This window comes from Argiope bruennichi, chromosome 10 (assembly GCF_947563725.1).
Source record: "Argiope bruennichi chromosome 10, qqArgBrue1.1, whole genome shotgun sequence".
Lineage (NCBI taxonomy): Eukaryota > Metazoa > Arthropoda > Arachnida > Araneae > Araneidae > Argiope > Argiope bruennichi.
Window position 1 is genome coordinate 100,872,971 of NC_079160.1, and position 21,634 is coordinate 100,894,604.

At 31.3% G+C, this 21,634-nt stretch overlaps 1 protein-coding gene across 1 annotated transcript in view; it reads left to right on the forward strand.

Annotated features, from left to right (window-relative positions):
* Positions 1 to 21,634, forward strand: part of LOC129989107 (uncharacterized) — a 45,656-nt gene that overhangs the window by 15,146 nt on the left and 8,876 nt on the right. Inside the window, exon 2 of the mRNA XM_056097433.1 lies at positions 11,004 to 11,082. The gene's annotated coding sequence lies outside the window, so the exon portion shown is untranslated. The remainder of the gene's footprint in view (positions 1 to 11,003; positions 11,083 to 21,634) is intronic.

The window sequence follows — 21,634 nt, forward strand, 5'->3', positions numbered from 1 at the left end:
GTCCTCATCTCCCCTGCCCCCACCCAAATTTCGACAATATTTAAAAAAAGTATTATTTTTTGCATTATTTTCAACAATAGATTTTTTTTGTTTCAATAATTCTTAAAGCGTACTCCTTTTTTTTTTTTTTTTTTTCCTTTCTGAAATACTTAGAGCGTAACGCTTTTACACACAGAATCAAAGGCAGAAAATTCTGTTTATTAAGTGCACAATATATTGAGGAATAAGAAAATTAAACTAGAGTAGCGCGAAAGATAACTTGTAGTTAGAAAATAGTAGATTATAGTTATGTGCTGCAGCATTATGACGTCATGGGACTTGTTTCCAGTAGAAAAGTTCATGTTCTCATTAAGAAGAGCAGGCTATTGAATAATATTGCTTTCTACCTTTTATAATTTGATGCTTAAAACTATTTTGTTAAGAGAACAATGCACTAATTATGCTTATGAGATGTAATTTAAATTAGCCATTATCACTAATCGCAAAGAGCAAGGCAGTCCCCAAAGACGTCATATTCTTTTGTCTCTTGAGAAACGCGCAGTAGTTTCCAGAATCAAACTTATTCGGAGCAATTGACGTCAATCTCGCTTTTCTGATTGGTTTAGATTCTTAGTGAGAAAAGTCTGTCACGAGACTTACTAGAAGAAAATATAAACCTATTGCTATTTTTTATCGTCATTTTCTAAAAATGTATTCTATGAATTTTTAATATGTGTTTTAAAAAAAAAATGCTGTTTTTCTTTATAATTTATTTAATGTAAATCACGGTAAGTCCTTATTCTGACGATAATGTATTTCCCTCATTGTGAAAACATCTGAAATGTATTTTAAAAACTGCACTCTAGCAAAGGCAAATATATTTGTTGGCAAAAGCGAAAAAAGGGTTGCATGAGAAGCACTAACTTTGTGTCCGGTCAAGGTCATGTTTTCAACTTTGTCGGATGCAAATGTTGCTTGCTGGGAAGTTATTCACCAGGCACGCAGATTAGAAACATCGATTCATAGAATGGAAACTTAATAACAGACTGTCGTGACATGTTTTTAACTCTTCCGTTTGATTTCGACGCAATTAAAAATATTACCATTCGGATTTCCTTTGGCAATATTATGCATTAGCCTTCAATCGAAAAAACAGTTTTTAGTAGTTACTTACATTGAATCGATTATGCATTCATCGATAACAGATGGCGCTTGTATCGATTTCTAATGGTACAAAGTTTCATTAAGATACACATCAATCAACTGGTTAGTCATTTGCATTATTTTTTGGGGGGAGGAGGGCAGGGGGAGGGACAGAAAGTTTGCATCATCTTTATTTTTTTTTTTTTTAAGTGCACTACTATTACTTATAAAAGTAAATATTGATATCTTTTCTCAAATTTTGAGAAAAATATACTAGAATATAAGGGGCAACTTGTTTGCAGAAACAAGAATTTATTTTATTTAAGAGGAAACTTCTCTGTAATCATTTATTGATAATGAATCCTCATTAGTCTGAGAAGTAACATTCAAATAAATTCGTCAAAATTTTATTATATATTTTGATAATAAGGTGATAGACAAAAAACATGTTTCACGATTTTTAAAAAAAAAGGGCTTTATCATTACGTAAAAAAACAAAAAATTCTGTCTTTTCTGAACTTTTGAGATAAATATATTAATAAAAGTGAACTTTTGAGATAAATATATATTATAAGTCAACTTATTTGCATAAATAGGCTATTTAGGACAAAGTTTCTCTGTAATCATTTATTAACAATAAAACATCATTAATCTAAGAAGTAGCGTTCAAATAAAGTAATCAAAAATGTATTATGTACTTGATCATAAAATGATAAGCAAAAAAAAAATGTTTCATGAAATAATTCGCTGCCATTTTTGTAAAGAGAACTTGCCCTTTTCGTCGTTTGATTGTTAATATATGCATTCATAATATTATTCTTTATCTATAATGACTAGTTTTATTACTTTTACGTTATAGTAATATGAAGCACTGAAGTATACGGCAATAAAAGGTAATTGTAATCGCTATGCAATTCAAACACGCTTCTTTAATAAATCAGTAAGTTTTAGATTTCGCAAAATCCGATAAAAGCAATTTAGGAATTAAGTATGTCCACCTCTCTGTAAACACGATAAAAAAAATGGTATGTAGCTTTTATATTAAAATTGTTATCAAAAAAATTTAACTAAAATCTGGCTGCGAAGGCAGATTTGGATACCAAACGGACACAGACAGCAAAAGGCGGAAGATCCTGTAACATTTGAAGGACACCGAAATTTTATGGGTTTATCTAAAGGTAAATTAATCTTGTGTTATCATTTCATTTACGAAGGGTAAGTGATCGAATCTGTTCAAATTAAAATCAAATATCCCTTAAATTTTGGAGTTATTAATTCTTATTATTTAAATTATTCTTAGGATTTTTTTTATGTATTCAAATGCACTTATAGATTAGTGCAATTCAGATAAACTTTAAATTAGAATGTTTATATGGCTTTAAGATGCCCGACTAGGTTACAAAACATGAATTTTAATAAAAATTCGCCTTTTTCATTTATTTATTTTGCAGTTTTAAAAACATAGATACGTTTCTGTTTCCATTGACATCTTTATTTCATCTCTATGTCAATTAGAAGGAAAATTATAGCAAACTATTGCCACGTAAATGATGTTTATTTATAAACATTTAAAAACGTTGAATTCATTTTCTGAAGAACGAGTTTTTTTCATAATTCTACTGTTAGAGTAACATCATATCCCAAAAAAATAATTTCATGAAATTTTTAATTTGTGATCGTTATGTTATACAGAATGTAATGAACTACGGATTTGATATTGAATGCTCTAGAAGTGGATTTATAATTATTTATTGTAATATTGTTATATTACAATTATAATCATCATTATAGTTATTGTTATTATATGTAAATATTGTTGAAAAAATTTCAAAATTCCATAGATTATTTCATATATTACAAGCAATTTTTTTTTTAATTTTTGAATATAATTCTTAGATAATAATTAAATACACTCTAAGATATGTTAAACATGTAATGTTATAAAGAAAAATAAAAAAAAAAACTGTAACAATTTCTTTTTCTAAAACAATCCCAGTTTTTCTAAATAAATGCTAAAATTTACATCAAGATATGCTTTTTCTTCAAAAGCAAAATATATACTTACATAATTTCACTTTTATTTATCATTTTATTGTTATATTAATAAAAAACCTCGTCGAATACATTAAAAACTTATGTATTTTTTTTTTTACGATCATGCCTGAAGTTACTTTTAATTTTTATTCTGGAGATACATTATTTTTTTATTTTATATTTAATTCTGACGACCATCTATTTGTACCCCATATTAATAGCATTAATTTAGTAATATCTAGATCTTTGATGAATTTTCTCTTATCATACTAAGTGAAAGTATTTAAAATAACACTAACATTATAAGCACAGCCTGCGTCCTGGCATAGGGGTAGCGTGTCTTCCCCGTGATCTGGGTGTCCCGGGTTCGAATCCCGGTTTGGGCATGGTTGTTCTTCATCTGTGTTCTATCTGTGAGGTGTGAATGTGCCAGGAATAATGAGTTTTGGCGTGAAGGCCGCGGTGGCCTGGAGGTGAGGTGTCAGCTGCAGATCCGAAGGGCTTCAGGTTTGTGACCCGATTCCACCGAAGAACCGTCGTGTATGCTGATCTGGTGCACGTTAAATCCGTCCGGCCCAAACGTCCTTCTGATAGTGTGGCGTGGTGTGGAAAGGGGGGTGCCAGCTCAGGTGTCGTGCTCGTCATCTGACCACAGTTCAAAATGATTAGGTCTGTCCCTAAATAGCCCTAGTGTTGCTTTAAAACGGGACGTTAATATAACTAAACCATGAGCTTTTGTGAGAAATAGAAATTAGCGAAATCAAGCAATCGATTGGAAATGCAAAACATGTTTTTCTGTTGTGTTAAAAATAATAAAATAAAATACTTTTGAATTTTATTTTCGACGCACGATATACTAAAAACATTTTCTAAAAATGATCTGTAATTGAACGCTTTGATATTTGAGTTTGCCGAATTTTGAAACTTAAAACTACCTATAAAAATATTAGATTAAAACCTATGAAAAGAAATATTTATTTCTGAAATTTTGTAGGGGGGGGGGGGAAGGTGCTCTGGCCATATTGCAAAGATATACGAAAAAAAACTTATAAAAAATTCCCACTGTTTAATAATGATCATTTTTAATTAATTAATTAATTTCAACACAAAAGAGTAATATATCCAGAATCGGAAGAGCAACGCCTTCTGATTTACAACACACTCATTTCGTTCCTTCTCCAACAAAACCGCAATCGGATGAACACGTGACACACCTTTTTCTCTAGAACTTAATTTCATTCATGTCGCTAAAATTACTGCGTCATCATTTCATTAACATACATTATATTGCAATACTGTGGAATTTGTCTTTTTCTTTTACTTTCTCGTATGCGTAGTATAGAGAAAATATAATAATCGTCAAAGAATTCGGACTCTCGAGATTTTGACGAATCTGTACATTTTAGACCTCCTTATGTTCGAAAAACGCATTTTTAGAAAATGTCTGCCTGTCTGTCTGTATAACTCAAAAACGCTTTGAGCTACATGGTTGAAATTTTGTATACTGATTTTATACCAAATTTGTAAAGATCTATTCAATTTTCAGTAAAATCCATTCAGAGGAGGTCCGATTGTCCAGCTATTCGAATAAATTAACTACAAAACGAAGAGCGCTAGATTGATAATTTTCTATACAAAGATTTAACATCTATAGTGTGGACACCTTTCAGCTAAAATCAGCGAAGCGTTGACTGTCTGTCTCTCTGTAATTTCAGAAACATGTAAACGCGTTCAAACAAAAACACAATGACTTGAATATATCAAATTTGGTATGAGATTTTTTGACTTCAAGTGCAGTTCTATGTCAAATCATTGTTTCAATTGATTGATAAAAACGTGTCTAAAGCACAAATTCGATTTTCGGATACTATTAACCGAATACCTGGAATTAACCGCCAAATAACTCGCCAAGGATGGCACGATAGATTCAGTAAAAATGCTATATTCAGGCCAAATGTAACTACTGTCCGCCAATGCCATAAAAGGCATTCTCTGAGGTAACGCTTTTATTAGATAATATGTGAGAAAGTTTTAGGGGGACCACTGACGCTTTTAAACAGTAATTAGTCCATAAAACTACATGAAGTGGCTCTGCTAACAACTCCTTTGATGATTGTTGCTTCAAGCTTAAGAGTGTAAAGCTGATCAATTCATGTTTACCCTCTGACTGCTCACACGGTTTCATTTCAAATCATATGCTTTGTGCATTATTACAATTTTTGACACTTGCGCCTCTAAAATAAGCCAACCAACGACCTCTCGGACTGCTGACTTCTTAAAAATCACAATTTATATGCAACGCTTACCAATCATCAAACGATACGAACTCGCGACTTCGAAAAATCTCCATGTCTCAGACTTCCCACAGGACACTGTGGGCTCGTGGTAAGGTCTAGTCCTCGGAGGGTTCTAATTTCGAGACGCGATTCCGCCGAGGATCAGTGCCAATTCAGGTGTCATCCACGTCTTCTGACCGCGGTTCAAAATGACGAGGTCCGACCCAAAATATCCTTAGTTACATTAAAAACAAGACGTTAATATAGCTAAACTAAATTCAGACATACCAGTGTCCGAAACAAAGCAGTTTTTGTCATTAAGTTTTTCCGTTTGTCTGTCTGTGAACACGATAACTCAAAAACTCAAAGAACTAGATAGATAAGATTTGGTACATAGGTTTGGCATGTAAACAAACTCGTCAAATTTTGAACCAAATCTGTCAAAGAATTGATGCTTGGTCTTTACTTTCGCATGCAAGTAAACGAAATAACTCATAAACAAAATGACTTAAATTTATGAAATTCGAAGCGGTATAAAATAAAAAATCCTAGATTCACGCCAAAGATTTTTATTTCGCGACTGCTGTTCCACGCAAGAAAGTCTCAGCCTTACCTAAGTTCCACTTTACGTGATGCAAAGGGAATAAGATCTAATAGGATAATATGCGAGAAAATTTCAATGGAGCTACTCCTGCTGGTTTAACGAAGCGAAAAGTCATTATATGTGTCTCAAATATAGCATGATATAATTAATTAATAGTAATAGTTAGAAATAAACATACTAGCTCACAAAATGTGCTGCATGCAGTGTAAATTCGTAGGATAAGTTACTGGTGGGTTAACAGAGTTTCACTTTGTGTAAAGACTTTTATAAAGGCACATGCCCCAAAATTTACAATGAAATTGCAAATAAAAGTAGGCACTTGTTATATTGAAACTTAACAGTAAGCATGCTTGTTTAAACAGTCTTTAATGCAGTACTTTTTCAATTCCTACTATTAGCTCACACTCTCTCTATATATATCTTGTTCAAATTTTCAATCGTTAATAAAATACTTTTTATTCATCCACTCAAGTTCAAATAAATTTTTTTAAACGTGTAGAGGATGACACATGATGTTAATACAGTTTTTTTTTCAAATATTAATTCATTAATTAAATTTAATTAATTCCGTCGACCCTTTTCGCCATACCCGATATTATCGCCAAAAGGTAGCTTTGCGCCAATAACCACAAATTAGTTTTTATTATGATGGCACCAAAAGATTGGTGCATTTTCGCCAGTGTTGACATGTCGGCGGGATAATCCCAAAGTACTTTTCGAAGTAAATTGTAAGTTTCTCAAAGTATTTTTTTTTTTTTTTTTTTTTTGCACTTTTCGAAGTTCTAGAAATTTTATGGTTACAATAAAAAAAAATCGATAGTTTCTATTAAATAATGCCTTGAATTTAATCTGAATTTTTCAATACTTATTTTTTGATACTTAATAATTTTTTTGATAATTATTTAATAAAAAGTAACTAAAATAAAATTTTTCTTTGTTAACCTACTTAGGAATTGAATTAAATTTTCTTTTATATTACTTGTTCCATTGCAAGTAATTTAAATTTTCACTATGGCTATGTTAAATAATACGTTTGTAGTATCAAATTATTGTTATTAGTCAACATAGTCCAAATTACCTACAGACAGAGGATCGAGTCTTAATTCATATAAATATCAATAGTGTATACGTTAAATCTGACTTATGTTCAGCGTTCTCCATTTAATACGATGACGAAATTTGATAATGGAAGTGTCAGGCCAGATATCATCCTGTAATGTCTTGATCAAGACTGATCAAATAACGAAGCAGAATTTCCAGACAATTCTTCATTTTACAGCCCTATATATACGAAGAACAACTTGTTCTAATCCTGGTTAAATAAATAGTTATTTACACCTGTAGTAGGAGATACAACAGTCAAAGTAGAAGGTTTTTCTTAAAACCCAGTTCTCCATCACGTGAACACGACCATTCCAGAGGTAGTTTCTCAGACTCCGAACTCGTGGGCGTAGTCCAACCGTAACTCCTGCAATTCGTTTCTTCTCTCCCTTAAAAAAAAAGAAATCTCCGCACTTTATTTCGGCGACAATCTCCGCCTCTTATTTTACATTGGTCATTTGAGCCCTCTTTCGGCCAATCGGGGTTCAGCAATATGCTCTCTCAGCGGCGCCAGTGGGTCGTGGGAAGGTCCTTTCACAAAGAGAAACATCTAGCATCCAGATGTTTGGACACCACTTTCTCTTGGAAGGTACTATCAATACCTCTGGGACGAGGAATTCCACATATGGTCTTTCATTGTAGTAGCTAATGAACAGATGCGAGACCACCCAGGTGAAAAGATCCACCATCTGGCTATCTCGAGGAGTTTAATAAGTAACAGCGATGACACAGCGGTCTGTAAATGTCTTATCGGTACTGGGAAACGGGGAATGTTACAATCCTCATCACCTCTCGGATGATGAGAATGATCATAATTAGGGTTATTATGAGATCCATCTCAAAATAACTCTGATATTATTTTCTACTGGAACGTTAATAAAACGTTACTAAACAAAACTTTACTACTAGTTAGTGAATAAAAATTGGTTTTTTTTTCAATAAATAATGTCATCTCATCCCATACTTCAAAGCTATAAACGTACCCATCAAAGGCATATCTAGCAATTTTAAATCTCGATCGGATGAATAAAATGATACAGCTTACACGCCCACTTTTCCTATTTCCATATTACACTTAAATGGAGAATTTTGTGTGAATACCAAAAAAATGTACAAGAACTTTACCTGAAACCGCATTGTTTGTAACTAAATAATGAGCCACTCCCCCTCCCATCATACCTGAGAGTTCGGAGTTAAGAAAGATCGGATCACTGCTCAACATAATCGGACACTGAAGTGATCGCACAATGGCTTGTGATAGAAGCGAAGGGATTACAACACGGCATGGATAGAGTGTGACTTCATCCCCACTACTTTATTATAACCAACAGGGACCTGAGAAAACCTTCTTCCTTATATGACAATTTCTCATTCCCTTACCTGAGATGCTCCCATTGGGATGATTTGTAGATAAATTGCTTAAAATCGTGTAATGTTAATCTTAATTTATTAACCATTCTCGAATTGCAAAACGAAATATCTTCTTTTGCACGTTTATTTTCAACATAAGAAAGGATAAATAAGGCATTCCTTATTATTTCACTAAAAACATTAGGAGTTTGTGCCTTTTGGTTATAAATTCTATATGAGCTTATCTCCCGTAAAAACATAAAATAATCAGTCATAAATTATTCTTATATAAACGGAAATATCAAATATATGATATAATTGATCATTTACAAGTTGGAAATCTAGAATTTTTACATAAAACCGTGTTTATTACAAAGTAGAAAAAAATTGTAAAGGCTGTAAAATGATACTAGAAAAAGTACCACAAAGCTCAATAGGCTTTTACAGCGAAAGTACTGAATGTTTACCTGTCAGATAAATAAAGGCGTGCCTATTATAAAAATAGAGTAAGTATCTGTAAAAGGGGCATGTTGATTGCTGAAAAAAAAACATTAAAAATCAATATATTTGCATATTTTTTTTACATTGGAAATTCGGCATGATTTTATGTCAAGTAAATAAAAGTATAATTATTATACTCATCTTTTACAAATTAGAAGTCTGGCATTTTTGTATAAAAGTTGTGTATTACAAAAGTTGAGAAAATTTTTAAAAGCAGTAAATTGATACTAGAAAAAGTATCACAAACTTTAATATACTTGTATATCCCTTTTACAGCTAAAGTACTAAACGTTTACCTGCCCGATAAATAAAGTTGTGCTTATTATAAGAGTTGTTTATAAATGCCTGTAAAAGAAAAGAAAAGTAGAGGAAAAATTTGTAAAAGCCATATGTTAATACTTGAAAAAGTATCACAAATTTCAATGTATTTGTATATTTTTTTTACAGTGAATGTACTGCATATCTACCTGCCAGATAAATAAAGGCGTGTCTATTATAAAAGTAGAGTAAATACCTGTAAATGGGGTATGTTGATCGCAGAAAAAACCCCTAAAGATCAATATATTTGCATATTTTTTTTGCATTGGAAATTCGGCATGATTTTATGTCAAGTAAATAAAAGTATAATTATTATATTCATCTTTTACATATTAGAAGTCTGGCATTTTTGTATAAAAGATGTTTATTACAAAAGTTGAGAAAAAATGTTAAAAGCAGTAAGTTGATGCAAGAAAAAGTATAATTACTATACTCATCTTTTACATATTAAAAGTCTGGCATTTTTGTATAAAAGTTATTTATTACAAAAGTTGAGAAAAAAATGTTAAAAGCAGTATGTTGATGCAAGAAAAAGTATAATTACTATACTCATCTTTTACATATTGGAAGTCTGGCATTTTTGTATAAAAGTTGTTTATTACAAAAGTTGAGAAAAAAAATTTAAAACCAGTAAGTTGATGCAAGAAAAAGTATAATTACTATACTCATCTTTTACATATTAGAAGTCTGGCATTTTTGTATAAAAGTTGTTTATTACAAAAGTTGAGAAAAAATTTTAAAAATAGTAAGTTAATGCTAGAAAAAGTAACACAAAGTTCGATGTACTTGTATACCCCTTTTACAGCAAAAGTACTGCATATTTACTTGTCAGATAAATAAAGGGATGCTTGTTATTAAAGTAAAGCATATGCCTATAAAAGAGGTATCATCACAGAAAATAGTACAATAAAGATCAATATATTTGCATATTTTGTTCACATTGGAAGTTCGGCATGATTTTATGTCAGGTAAATAATGGTATATTTATTATAAAAGCAGTTGGAAAAAAGATATACAAAAGAAGATGGGTTGATCCTCGATAGTTCGGTTGTATCTCTACTATCGATGGAGAAGACATTATTAATAACGAGGCAATCGATTATTGAAATTCTCACTTCAGCATCTTATCATTGTTCTTTGATGAAATGATTGCTGTCTTTGCTATGGCGGGGGCGTTTATTGGGGCAATATTGATTTCGCATTGTATTTATAATCAATATCGCTATGGATGTTCTAAATCAACAGAACCTCAAGACACGCAAGTGAAACCAATTTCTAAGATTTCAAATACATTTCCATTAACTTTTCATCACCTGTCGCAATTTTTCAACGAGTCCCCTCTTTCTGAGGACATTTAAGAAGTAATTGCACGTTAGAGACAGAGAACTTTCATTCTTCCGGTAGTAAACAAAAACGGTTGATAAATCCATATTCTGACTTTTTCCTTCATTATGAAATGTCACGAAATCGATTTTATTTCTTCATTCCGTTTATAAAGTGCTTTAATCAAATAATAATGGCAGAGTGGTAGTTATAATTTACCATAGGAAATGAGCTAAAAACAGCAGATTTGTATTCTTACAATTACATTAATACTCATTGTATATTTAAAATAGTAGAACTGCAATTAGAAATGTAATGGTAAATCTATGGATAGTTCATTGTCATCGTTTCTTCCACATCATTTTTCTTTGCAGATGACTTTGACTTGGATAGGAAACCGTGTACTCCCAGATCCTGTGAACTGGCTTATCTTTTTACAGCTTGGTATTTTTGGTAAGTATTATGCCTTCTAAGGTGAGTTTTTGTGTGTGTGCGTGAACTAGAGCTTAACTTATTCGAAGCTGACAAGACTAAGATAAAAATCTGAGTTATCCAGAAATTCTAAAAATAGAAAAGACAAGAACAATTTTAGATTAAAAATGGCGTAAAAGATATTGTTTAATATTTAACAGGTTTGAAGAATAATACAGCTCTAAATATAATAAATGAGCGTGTGTGCGTGTGTAATGATATTTTAAACTCTCAATTTAGCCCATAGTAAAATATATTCCACTTTCGGTTTAAATCAGTACTACGTATTAAATGAAAGTAATACTTCCGTTTCCCTTGTCTAAGGTCAATACATGTATTCCATTGGCACGTGGCAGGAAATAATATGTTATATAAGACTAGTAATCATTTGTTTCGCGCTTTTTCTTAGGTACTTCCGCCACAGCGCGCTGTGGCGGAAGTACCTAAGTACCTAATTCTAACTAAAAATTCAAAAAAAAATTTGAATTTTTAGTTAGAATTTTAATTATTAATTAAAAACTAACTTTCCCGCCAAAAAATCTTTTCATTTTCCCCACCTCCAAATGAGTAAGGGTTCATTTTTTTCCCCCAACACGCTAGGCTTAAGATTTTTCGGCTGATTATTTTAAACGATTCTGTTTTTTCTTAATGTTTGATGCATTTAAAATTAAACATTGTTAATGAATTGATCTGGTCATGATGAATCTCAGAAAATTTTGTTGACAAATTCTTGAAATATTACATAAATTAAGAAAGATATTCTTTAGTACCCATAAAGTTTAAACGCTCAGTGACTCTATTATCAGTAATCATATTATTAAAAAATACTTTGTTTCAGTAAAAAATATTATTTTATTAATTGCAGATTCATCCTTTCCACTTTAATTTAAAGTATAAATTCTACGGGAGCTAACAGAAAATGAGAGAGATACATATTACGTTATGACTGAAGGCGTTTATAATATTATGAATAAATTATATGACTATCAAAATTTGAAGTTTTAAAATATTTTGATGAAGAAGCTATTAAAGTAGGAATTGCATAAAATATTTAATTATTAAAGTTTTAACTAACATTAAGATTGGCGAACCGGCTGATCGCCAAAGGCGGCTGGTGTATATATATATATATATATATATATATATATATATATATATATAATAAAGTGCGTGCATGCGTGTGTGTGTGTGTTTGCCTTATTAGCACAAGATACTGTGCGATATCTCCACAATGCTGTCAACCTTCTGAATACCGTCCGATATCGTGTTGATATCTTAACAATGTTGTTGAGCCTTTTATATTAATGTTAGCACTCAACAGGTCAAACTATTTAAGCTAAAGCTGTGAAATTTGTTATAAAGATATTTTGGAAGATCACAGATTTTTTTTTTTTTTTTTTTTTTTTTTGAAATTTCAGTTATAATTTTAAGATAGGCAAATAAAATTTGGCGCACAGATTTAAGATCTCAAATATAAATACTTAGCAAACTCATAAGCTCAGAGACTTAAATCACTTAAATTAAATACTCTGTCTTGATGCCAATCGGCCGGAGAAAAAAGACATCCTAAGTTCATTTTTTCATGATAGATTTAATAAAAATTCTTGCTTCATGCCAAAGATGTATATTTAACAGTTACCGTTCATCAGTTCCATGTAAGGTATTCGTGGTACCCAATTTATGCGGAAGAAAAAATATAAGACATTTACTGGAGAGTATGCTGAAAAGTTTCGTGGAAACCACACCCGATAGCTAATTATAGCTTTTATTTATTGATTTTGATACTTGCCAAGTCATTCCATGCAAATATTAGGCTATAATTAAAATAAATTTTAACCAGAGAACAACTCCACCCTCCTATACGCCTGATTGGATATATAGATAATCTATATTTAGATATTCTACTTTCTCTCTTCTATCCTTTTTCTGTATCTCCTGAGCATATAATTGGGCATAAGGAAGACATAATATAACGCCAACCTGTGCCCCCGGTGCCTATAACACTAAGTTATCTAACCAGTTGGATGACAACAAGGTGGAAAGAAGAAAAAAAAAGAAAGAAAAAAAAATGTTAAAAGAAAGATAGAGACGACAAACCATCCAGGGATCTCCAGAGAGAATCCCATCGGTCTCAAATCCTACACGACTGTATTAAATTTTTGGTGAAGTAATAACTAAATGGTGGAGACAAGAATACCTAAAACAAATGGTGACTATGGTTTGAACTTACAGGAAAATGAGATTACTAACTGAAGAGGAAAAAATTTATAAATTACTATGTGTACATCTGTATGACATGTATAAGCATATAAACAAACATTGTAGAGACATAAATCTATAACGTCCGTCTGGGTCCTGTGTTTTGATTTCCTTCATGAGAACTGCACTTTTGAGCACTTCTCGAATGAATAATTTCTAATTTGGACAAGTGACATTTTGGTCTCAGCTACTGTGTAGTCTTGAAGAGGTCGTGGTATTTATGAATATGATTTATTATGGAATGGATCTTGCCGTGTGAAAGGGTATTCGATGCAACTCTCCTGTACCATTCTTCCTCAAGACTTGTTTCTGGCTTTCTCATGTGCCATGAGAGATAGGAAGGAAGGCAGCAAACCCTCGAAGTTCAAAGCAATCCAGAGGCATGACTGTTTCCTCTCTCTCAACATCCGCATATAGTGACATTGTGACAGGTGTTTTGCGCTTCCTTAAACAAAAATGGATAAAATTGAGTATTAATTTCAGATTCTTTCTTCTTCCCATATTAAATCTGAAATTTGACAAGGATATATAAATTCGATCGCAAGATCACATACAAAAGTTCATCCATATAGCTCTTTGCGATTTTGTCTTATTGAATTTACATGTGCGCGAATATATAAACCAACCAACAAATGATCCCCAACCAAAATCCAAAATTTGATACATATCTTCAATTCTGATGATCTATCTATAAACCAAATTTCAAACGTATAGATCTTTGCATTAGGATAGACAGGCAAACGTTCTCTTCAAATGGATTTCGTACATGTATTTTAATAGAAATGTACAATTTTAATGTACATCTTTAAATCAAATTCCACCGGTCTTGATTAATTTATTTTTGACTTTGCGTGTTCACAAACTGGCACACAGACACACATTATTTCATAAAAGAGATTTATGAAAATATGAAGGTTGAATCTTTTGATGATTACAATGCATTCTCTTTGTATATTTCATACAAAAGAAAAAGAACAAGGGAAGAAAGTACAACAATCAGAACGTGTGTGCTGTGCTGTGATTTATGGCAGTTTATAAGACCACTGACCGTTATCTGTCAGCGATTTAAGCCGAGTGAGCGTCTCTTGTTTTTTTCAGTAGTGCCAGTTAGGGCCAAGAGTACGACTCAGCTACTTCATGCATCACATTCGCTTGCACAACCCCTTTTTATAGGGAGGGGGAGCATTCACATACCTCACAGAAGAAGAACAACCATGCCCGAACCGGGACTCGAGTTCGGGATTGGTAGTGCATCTTCCCCCTGATCACGAAAAAGACGCACTACCTCTATGCCAGGCCGACGGCAGGTCAGAAAGTAAAAATACAGCGGTAAAGATGCGATAAAGAAGTGCAACAATCAAATAGATAGACTATTTACGTAATTTAAAAATTAGTAATGTGAAATTAATAAAAATTATGTAAGAAGTTTAATTTATGTATAAAGTATACATAACTAGATAAAAGTTGTTTTCTTTAGATGACAGTGTTTGACATTATTTCCAGAAATAATGAAAATTATGAAATCAATTAAAATGAGATTCTTTTGAATTTCATACAAATTTAACATAATTGTGAGTTCTGTTCATTTTTCTTAATGGCATTTTGTATTACAGGATGTGAAAGCTAATGGTCAGAAATCATTCACGTGTCGAATTGACGGAATGGGCATGGGCTGTTGTTGTTTCTGATCCCAGGTGGTATATCCTCTAAAAAGTCAGAAAAGAATAGCGGATCCCTTAAAATCTCAAAAATAGTAAAATTTAGACATTTAAGAATATGACCGGGGGAGGCTTGATCTGCCTTGCAGCAAGAACATTTAGCAAAGATTCTCCATCCGTGTTGGAAGGTGAGGGATTTGGTGTGTCCACTCAAAAAACGAGAGAGCCGTTTGCTATTTTCTAGAGATATCCAGACAATCTTTGCTGAATTTCAGAATCTTTGCTGCAAGATATCTTTGATGAATGTCCTTGGTGCAAGACAGATCAAGCCTCCCCCAATCATATTTTTAAATGTCTAAATTTTACTATTTTTGAGATTTTAAGCGACCCGTTATTGTTGTTGGAGTTTTATGGAGCTTTTGCACTGAAAAACACATGAGTGATGATTGCTCAGTTAATATTAATGAAAAGAAAAAATCGTTAATGGCTAAGGGAAAATGCTTTATATGTTTTCAGAATCACATAAGAAAATTCTGCAATAGTAACTATCAATGTAAGCTCTGTGGTTCTTTTTCGCTTATACCAACTGGGATCAGAAACAGCAACAGCACATGGCCAATGCGTCCATTCGGCACGTGTTTGATTTCTGACCATTGGCTTTCACATCCTGTAATACAAAATGCCATTAAGGAAAATGAACAGAGCACATAATATTATGTTAGATTTGTGCGAAATTTAAAAAAAAAAGGAATTCGTCAAATGGATTTGTAACTTAAACTAACATAATTAGGCGAGTTTTATGCTTCTTTGCATAGTAGAAAAACCATTTATACATTTGGGCTTATGCCTTTCGGCTAACTAAGTCTTAACTGAAAATTCTTTACAGATATACATTTTTCATCGCACATTCACTCCAAAATTTTTAAATCTAGACGATTGAGTTTTATATATATATATATATATATATATATATATATATCATAGTAAGAATTAAAACGGGCTATTTGCTTTTTTAGCAATCTGTTCCACTTTGTATGTAGATGAAAGGGTACAAACAGAAGAACTTAATGTAAAAAGATTGCGTCCAAAATATAACAGAAACCTACAGTTATAGTTGCAAGACAACATACCAAATTACATACGTCCAGCCCATTTATTATTTTCTTAAATTATTATGATTAAAAATAAATACGATACTATTTTTACTTTCTCGTTCACGTAGTACAGAGAAAGTATTATAATCGTCAAAGAATTGGAACTCGAGATTTTGGATCTCCACGTCTTAGATCTCCCTGAGTTCGAAAAACGAAATTTTGGAAAATGTCCGCCTTTTTGTGGCAAAGGTAACTCAAAAACGCTTTGAGCTAGAGGGATGAAATTTGGTATACGGTCTTTACACCAAATTTGGAGATTTTTATCACATTTTCTGTAAAATCTGCCCTGAGAAAGTCTAACTGTCAGGCTTTTCGAATATAAGCTAGCGCGATAATTACAAAACGAAGAGAGCTAGATAGATAAGATTCTGTACATATATTTTACATCGATTGTGCAGACACATGACAAATTTCGACCTAAATCCAATGAGGGGTTGACCATCTGTCGGTCTGTACTTTCTGAAACATATAAACGCGATCATTCAAAAACGCACTGATTCACCTAAATCAAATTTAGTATGTGATTTTGTGACTCCAAGTGCAGTTTTGTGTCAAAATTATTGTTTCAATCGGCTGAGAAAAACGTGTCTGAAACATAAATTTGATTTTTGGATGCTAATAACACATGTCAGAGATGAATTGCCAAAAAATCACTTGACAGATTCAGTAAAAAATGCTCATTTCAAGCCCGAAAATTATTTTGTAACTATTCTACGCCAAACTTTTGGGTGATCACTTCCCCTGGTTTTTTTACTTAGCGAGGTTTAAAATATAGAAATTCGTCAATTCCAGAGCTGATTTTTTTATTATGAATACAATATTTCTACTATACGAGAGAAAAGAAACTAAATCAAAATTTTGTTGATGCATCGAAGAAGGTGGAACTAATGTCGTCCTCATCATCAGCTTGAGTTCGAAATTAAGAAGTTCGTCCCAAAATATGTGTTCCTTATGCTGTCTTTAATCAAGACGCTAATATGACTAAACTACAAAATTCAAATTTAGATGGTTAAAGAGTATACTTCTGTGCTAATAGAAGAAGTTGGCAGAAAAACCCTTAATTCCAATTGTTTCAAGTTCCCCTTATAAGCAATATTCTTATATCGAAATAAATACGAACAATTAAGGTCAGACTGCATTCGATTCATTTCTATCTCTACATTAGATATCTTATTAGAACTTCACATTCGCCGCCATTTTATTATAAATCTTCAAAAATTTAAGTGCTTGAAAATTATTTCAGAATTTCACGATCGTGTTTCTTTCAATCGTCATGTTATTGTAAATCTTGAGAAATTTTAATTCTTGAACTTTTTTTCAGAATTTCAAGATCGTGTTCCTTTTAATCGCCATTTTATTGTGAATCTTCAGAAATTTTAGTTCTTGAAATATTTTTCAAAACTTCATAATCTTATTCCTTTTAATCGTCATTTTATTGTAAATCTTCAGAAATTTTAGTTCTTGAACTTTTTTTCAAACTTTCAAGATCGTATTCTTTTTAATCGCCATTTTATTGTAAATCTTCAGAAATTTAAGTGGTCAAAATTTCTTTCAGAATGTTACGATCGCGTTTCTTTTAATCGCCATGTTATTGCAAATCTTCAAAAATTTTAGTTCATGGAATTTTTTTCAAAATTTCACAATCGTATTCCTTTTAATCGTCATTTTATTGTAAATCTTGAGAAATTTTAGTTCTTGGACTTTTTCTCAGAATTTCAAGTTCGTGTTCCTTTTAATCGCCATTTTATTGTAAATCTTCAGAAATTTTAGTTCTTGAACTTTTTTTCAGAATTTCACAATTGTATTCCTTTTAATCGTCATTTTATTGTAAATCTTCAGAAATTTTAGTTCTTGAACTTTTTTTCAAACTTTCAAGATCGTATTCTTTTTAATCGCCATTTTATTGTAAATCTTCAGAAATTTAAGTGGTCAAAATTTCTTTCAGAATGTTACGATCGCGTTTCTTCTAATCGCCATGTTATTGCAAATCTTCAAAAATTTTAGTTCATGGAATTTTTTTCAAAATTTCACAATCGTATTCCTTTTAATCGTCATTTTATTGTAAATCTTGAGAAATTTTAGTTCTTGGACTTTTTCTCAGAATTTCAAGTTCGTGTTCCTTTTAATCGCCATTTTATTGTAAATCTTCAGAAATTTTAGTTCTTGAACTTTTTTTCAGAATTTCAAGATCGTGTTCCTTTTAATCGTCATTTTATTGTAAATCTTCAGAAATTTTAGTTCTTGAAATTTTTTTCAGAATTTCACAATTGTATTCCTTTTAATCGTCATTTTATTGTAAATTTTCAGAACTTTTAGTTCTTGGATTTTTTTTCAGAATTTCAAGACCGTGTTCCTTTTAATCGCCATCTAAATTGTAAATCTTCAGAAATTTTATTTCAAAACTTCATAATCCTATTCCTTTTAATCGTCATTTTATTGTAAATCTTGTGAAATTTTAGTTCTTGGACTTTTTTTCAGAATTTCAAGATCGTGTTCCTTTTAATCGCCATTTTATAGTAAATCTTGAGAAATTTTAATTCTTGAAATTTTTTTCAGAATTTCATGATCGTGTTCCTTTTAATCGCCATCTCATTGTAAATCTTCAGAAATCTAAGCGCTTGAAATTTTTTCAGAATTTCACAATTGTATTCTTTTTTTTTTTTTTCAATTCTTACACATTTGGTAAATTTCATAAACGAGTAGCAAATTTCAATTTTTTCTCGCCTATCGTAATGAATAATATTATAAAAGCATTCCACCAAAGAGCTTTTATTTATTATAATTTTAAAATCGTCTGAACAACGTAAATTCTATTATTAGACCCGAAAGTCCTTTAATTATGCAATGTATGCAGCCGAAGGCTAAAAGTTCAGATACAAATCAAGAATGTGATAAAAATAGATTTCCACTTTGAATATTAATATATGCTAAACATTCTAAATGCTATTTTTAACCAGGCGTTTAATTTTAGAACAGGTGTCATGACTAGATCGTAGGAAGTTGTGCCTTATAGAAAAGTGTCTTTTCTATACGTTTCAAGGTCAAAGATGAGATATAGGTGAAGGTAATATTAAAACATTTTTTTTTTTGATAAAAAGAAAGTAAATGATGAAACTTTAGCTCAAATAAATATATTTAATTAGTGTTTAAAATCTTTAGTATGCTCTTGTGATTGCTTGATAATAATGAAGTCTTCAAGCATCGCCATGAGTAGAATCGTTTGATGCAATCTAATGAGCAATTCTTATCAAAATAGTTTCATCATCATTATTAAAAGCTTTTATTATTATGTGAGTGGATAATAAAATGCTTTCAACTTTTTTCGGCTTGATAAAAGAGGCAATAACTTCTTCGTATATCCTTGGAGTAAAACAAATTAGGGTGCATAAAAATTCTTGTCTAAGAATTAATTTGACATATGTCCTCAAAACACTTTTTATGGACATATCAAAAAATTATGATTTTGCCTAGATACGCATATTCAGAGAGGAGACATTAATTCATTATCATACGATTCTTTCTGAAGCCTTTCAATTTGTAGACTCTAGTTTATTGTTAATTTTTTGAAATAGTATCACAAATTTTTATATTCCTTTTATATTTTGATCTGACTTTTATGTGAAATGCTTTAATTTTTTTTTTTTTTTTACGTTATATAAAGATTTTCTTGGTAAACATTTCCTTTAAAGTGATGGGCAAGAGTAATAATATTACTTCATATCTATAAGTCTGATTGATTACACATTCAAAGAGAATTTTTTTCCTAAAAAATTAAAAACTTTCATTTTCTAACAAAAATATTGCCTGAAAAAAATCTAATGTTAGTTTTAACTATTTTCTTAACAAATTCTTTTGGAATCTGAAAACATACGTTTGGAAAAAAATATTGTGCAATTTTGAAAATTTTATTTATTAAATACTAGACGCCTTTGGCCACCAGCCGGTTCGCCAATCTTAATGCACGTTAGAATTTTAATAGTTAAATATTTTACGGAACTCCCATTTTAATAGCTTCTTCATTAAAATATTTTAAAACTTCAAATTTTAAATTTTAATAGTCATATATAATTACTCACAATATTATAAAGGCCTTCAGCCATAACGTAATATGTATCTCTCTAATTTTCTTTTAGCTCCCGTAGAATTTATGCTTTAAATTAAAGTGGAAATGATTAAACTGCGATAAATATAATAATTTTTTTTTACTGAAACGAAGCATTTTTTTTTAAATATGAGTACTGAAAACAGAATCGCTCAGTATTTAATCCTTATGGGCAGTAAAGAATATTTTTCTTAATTTATGTAATATCTCAAGAATGTGTCAACAAAATTTTCTCAGATTCATCATGAGCAGATCGATTAATTAACAATATTTAGTTTTAAATGCATCAAACACTAAAAAAAATAAACAGAATCATTTGAAATAATCTGTCGAAAACAAATTAAACCTTCAAAACCAACTATTATCCGTTGAAAATAGTTGTCAAAAATCAGAATACAATGCGCATACTTGAATTTTCAACGCCAATTATGGTAACGCAAAAGCGTGAATTTTCTACTCCAGTTGGGATAACGCTATGCAAATTAGAAATTTTTAATTTCCTTTATTCTGTTTTATTTTAATTCAAAAGTACTTCAGAATGAATCTGAAAGATCGATTCATTAATAATGTTTAATTTTAAATGCATCAAACATTAAGAAAGTAAACAGAATCCTTTGAAATAATCTGCCGAAAATTTCTTAAGCCTATCCTCTTTAGCGTGGGAAAAAAACTGAAGCCTTACTCATTTGGCGGTGGGGAAATGAAAAGATTTTTTTGTTGGGAAAGTCAGTTTTTAATTAATAATTGAAATTCTAATTAAAAATTAAAAAAAGGGACCCCAGAGGCACATTCCCGACCTCCAAGGTATGCATATGCCAAATTTGGTAGCTGTAGATCGAACGATTTGCCCTGTAGAGCGCCAACACACACAGACACACACACGCACGCGTACACACGCACACACATTGAGCTTTATATAAGTATAGAATACTAGTCGAAATTAATAAAATGTCTGATGTGCGATTCTGGTTGAAAATCCGTTTTCACTTTCTGTTGAATGAAGCATATTAAAAGAAAGTATTGCAGTCATCAAAAAATTGGAACTCGAAATGCTGACGTCATCTTCATGTGTCAGACTTCCTTGACTCCAACGTTTTTTTGGTATTATGTCTGTCTGCCTGAAAAATGCTTTGAGCTAGACAAATGAAATTTGGTTCTACTCCGATCTCGTACATTTCTGTTAGATTTTAAAGAAAATCCACTCAGTGGAAAGCTATTTTTCTGGCTGTCCTACCACGATAACTAGTAACCGAAGAGAGCTAGACAGATAATATTTGGTACCCAGATTTATTACCTAAAGAGTAGATAGATATCTGTCAAATTTGGAACCAAATCCGTCAAGAGGATGACCGTTTATGTTC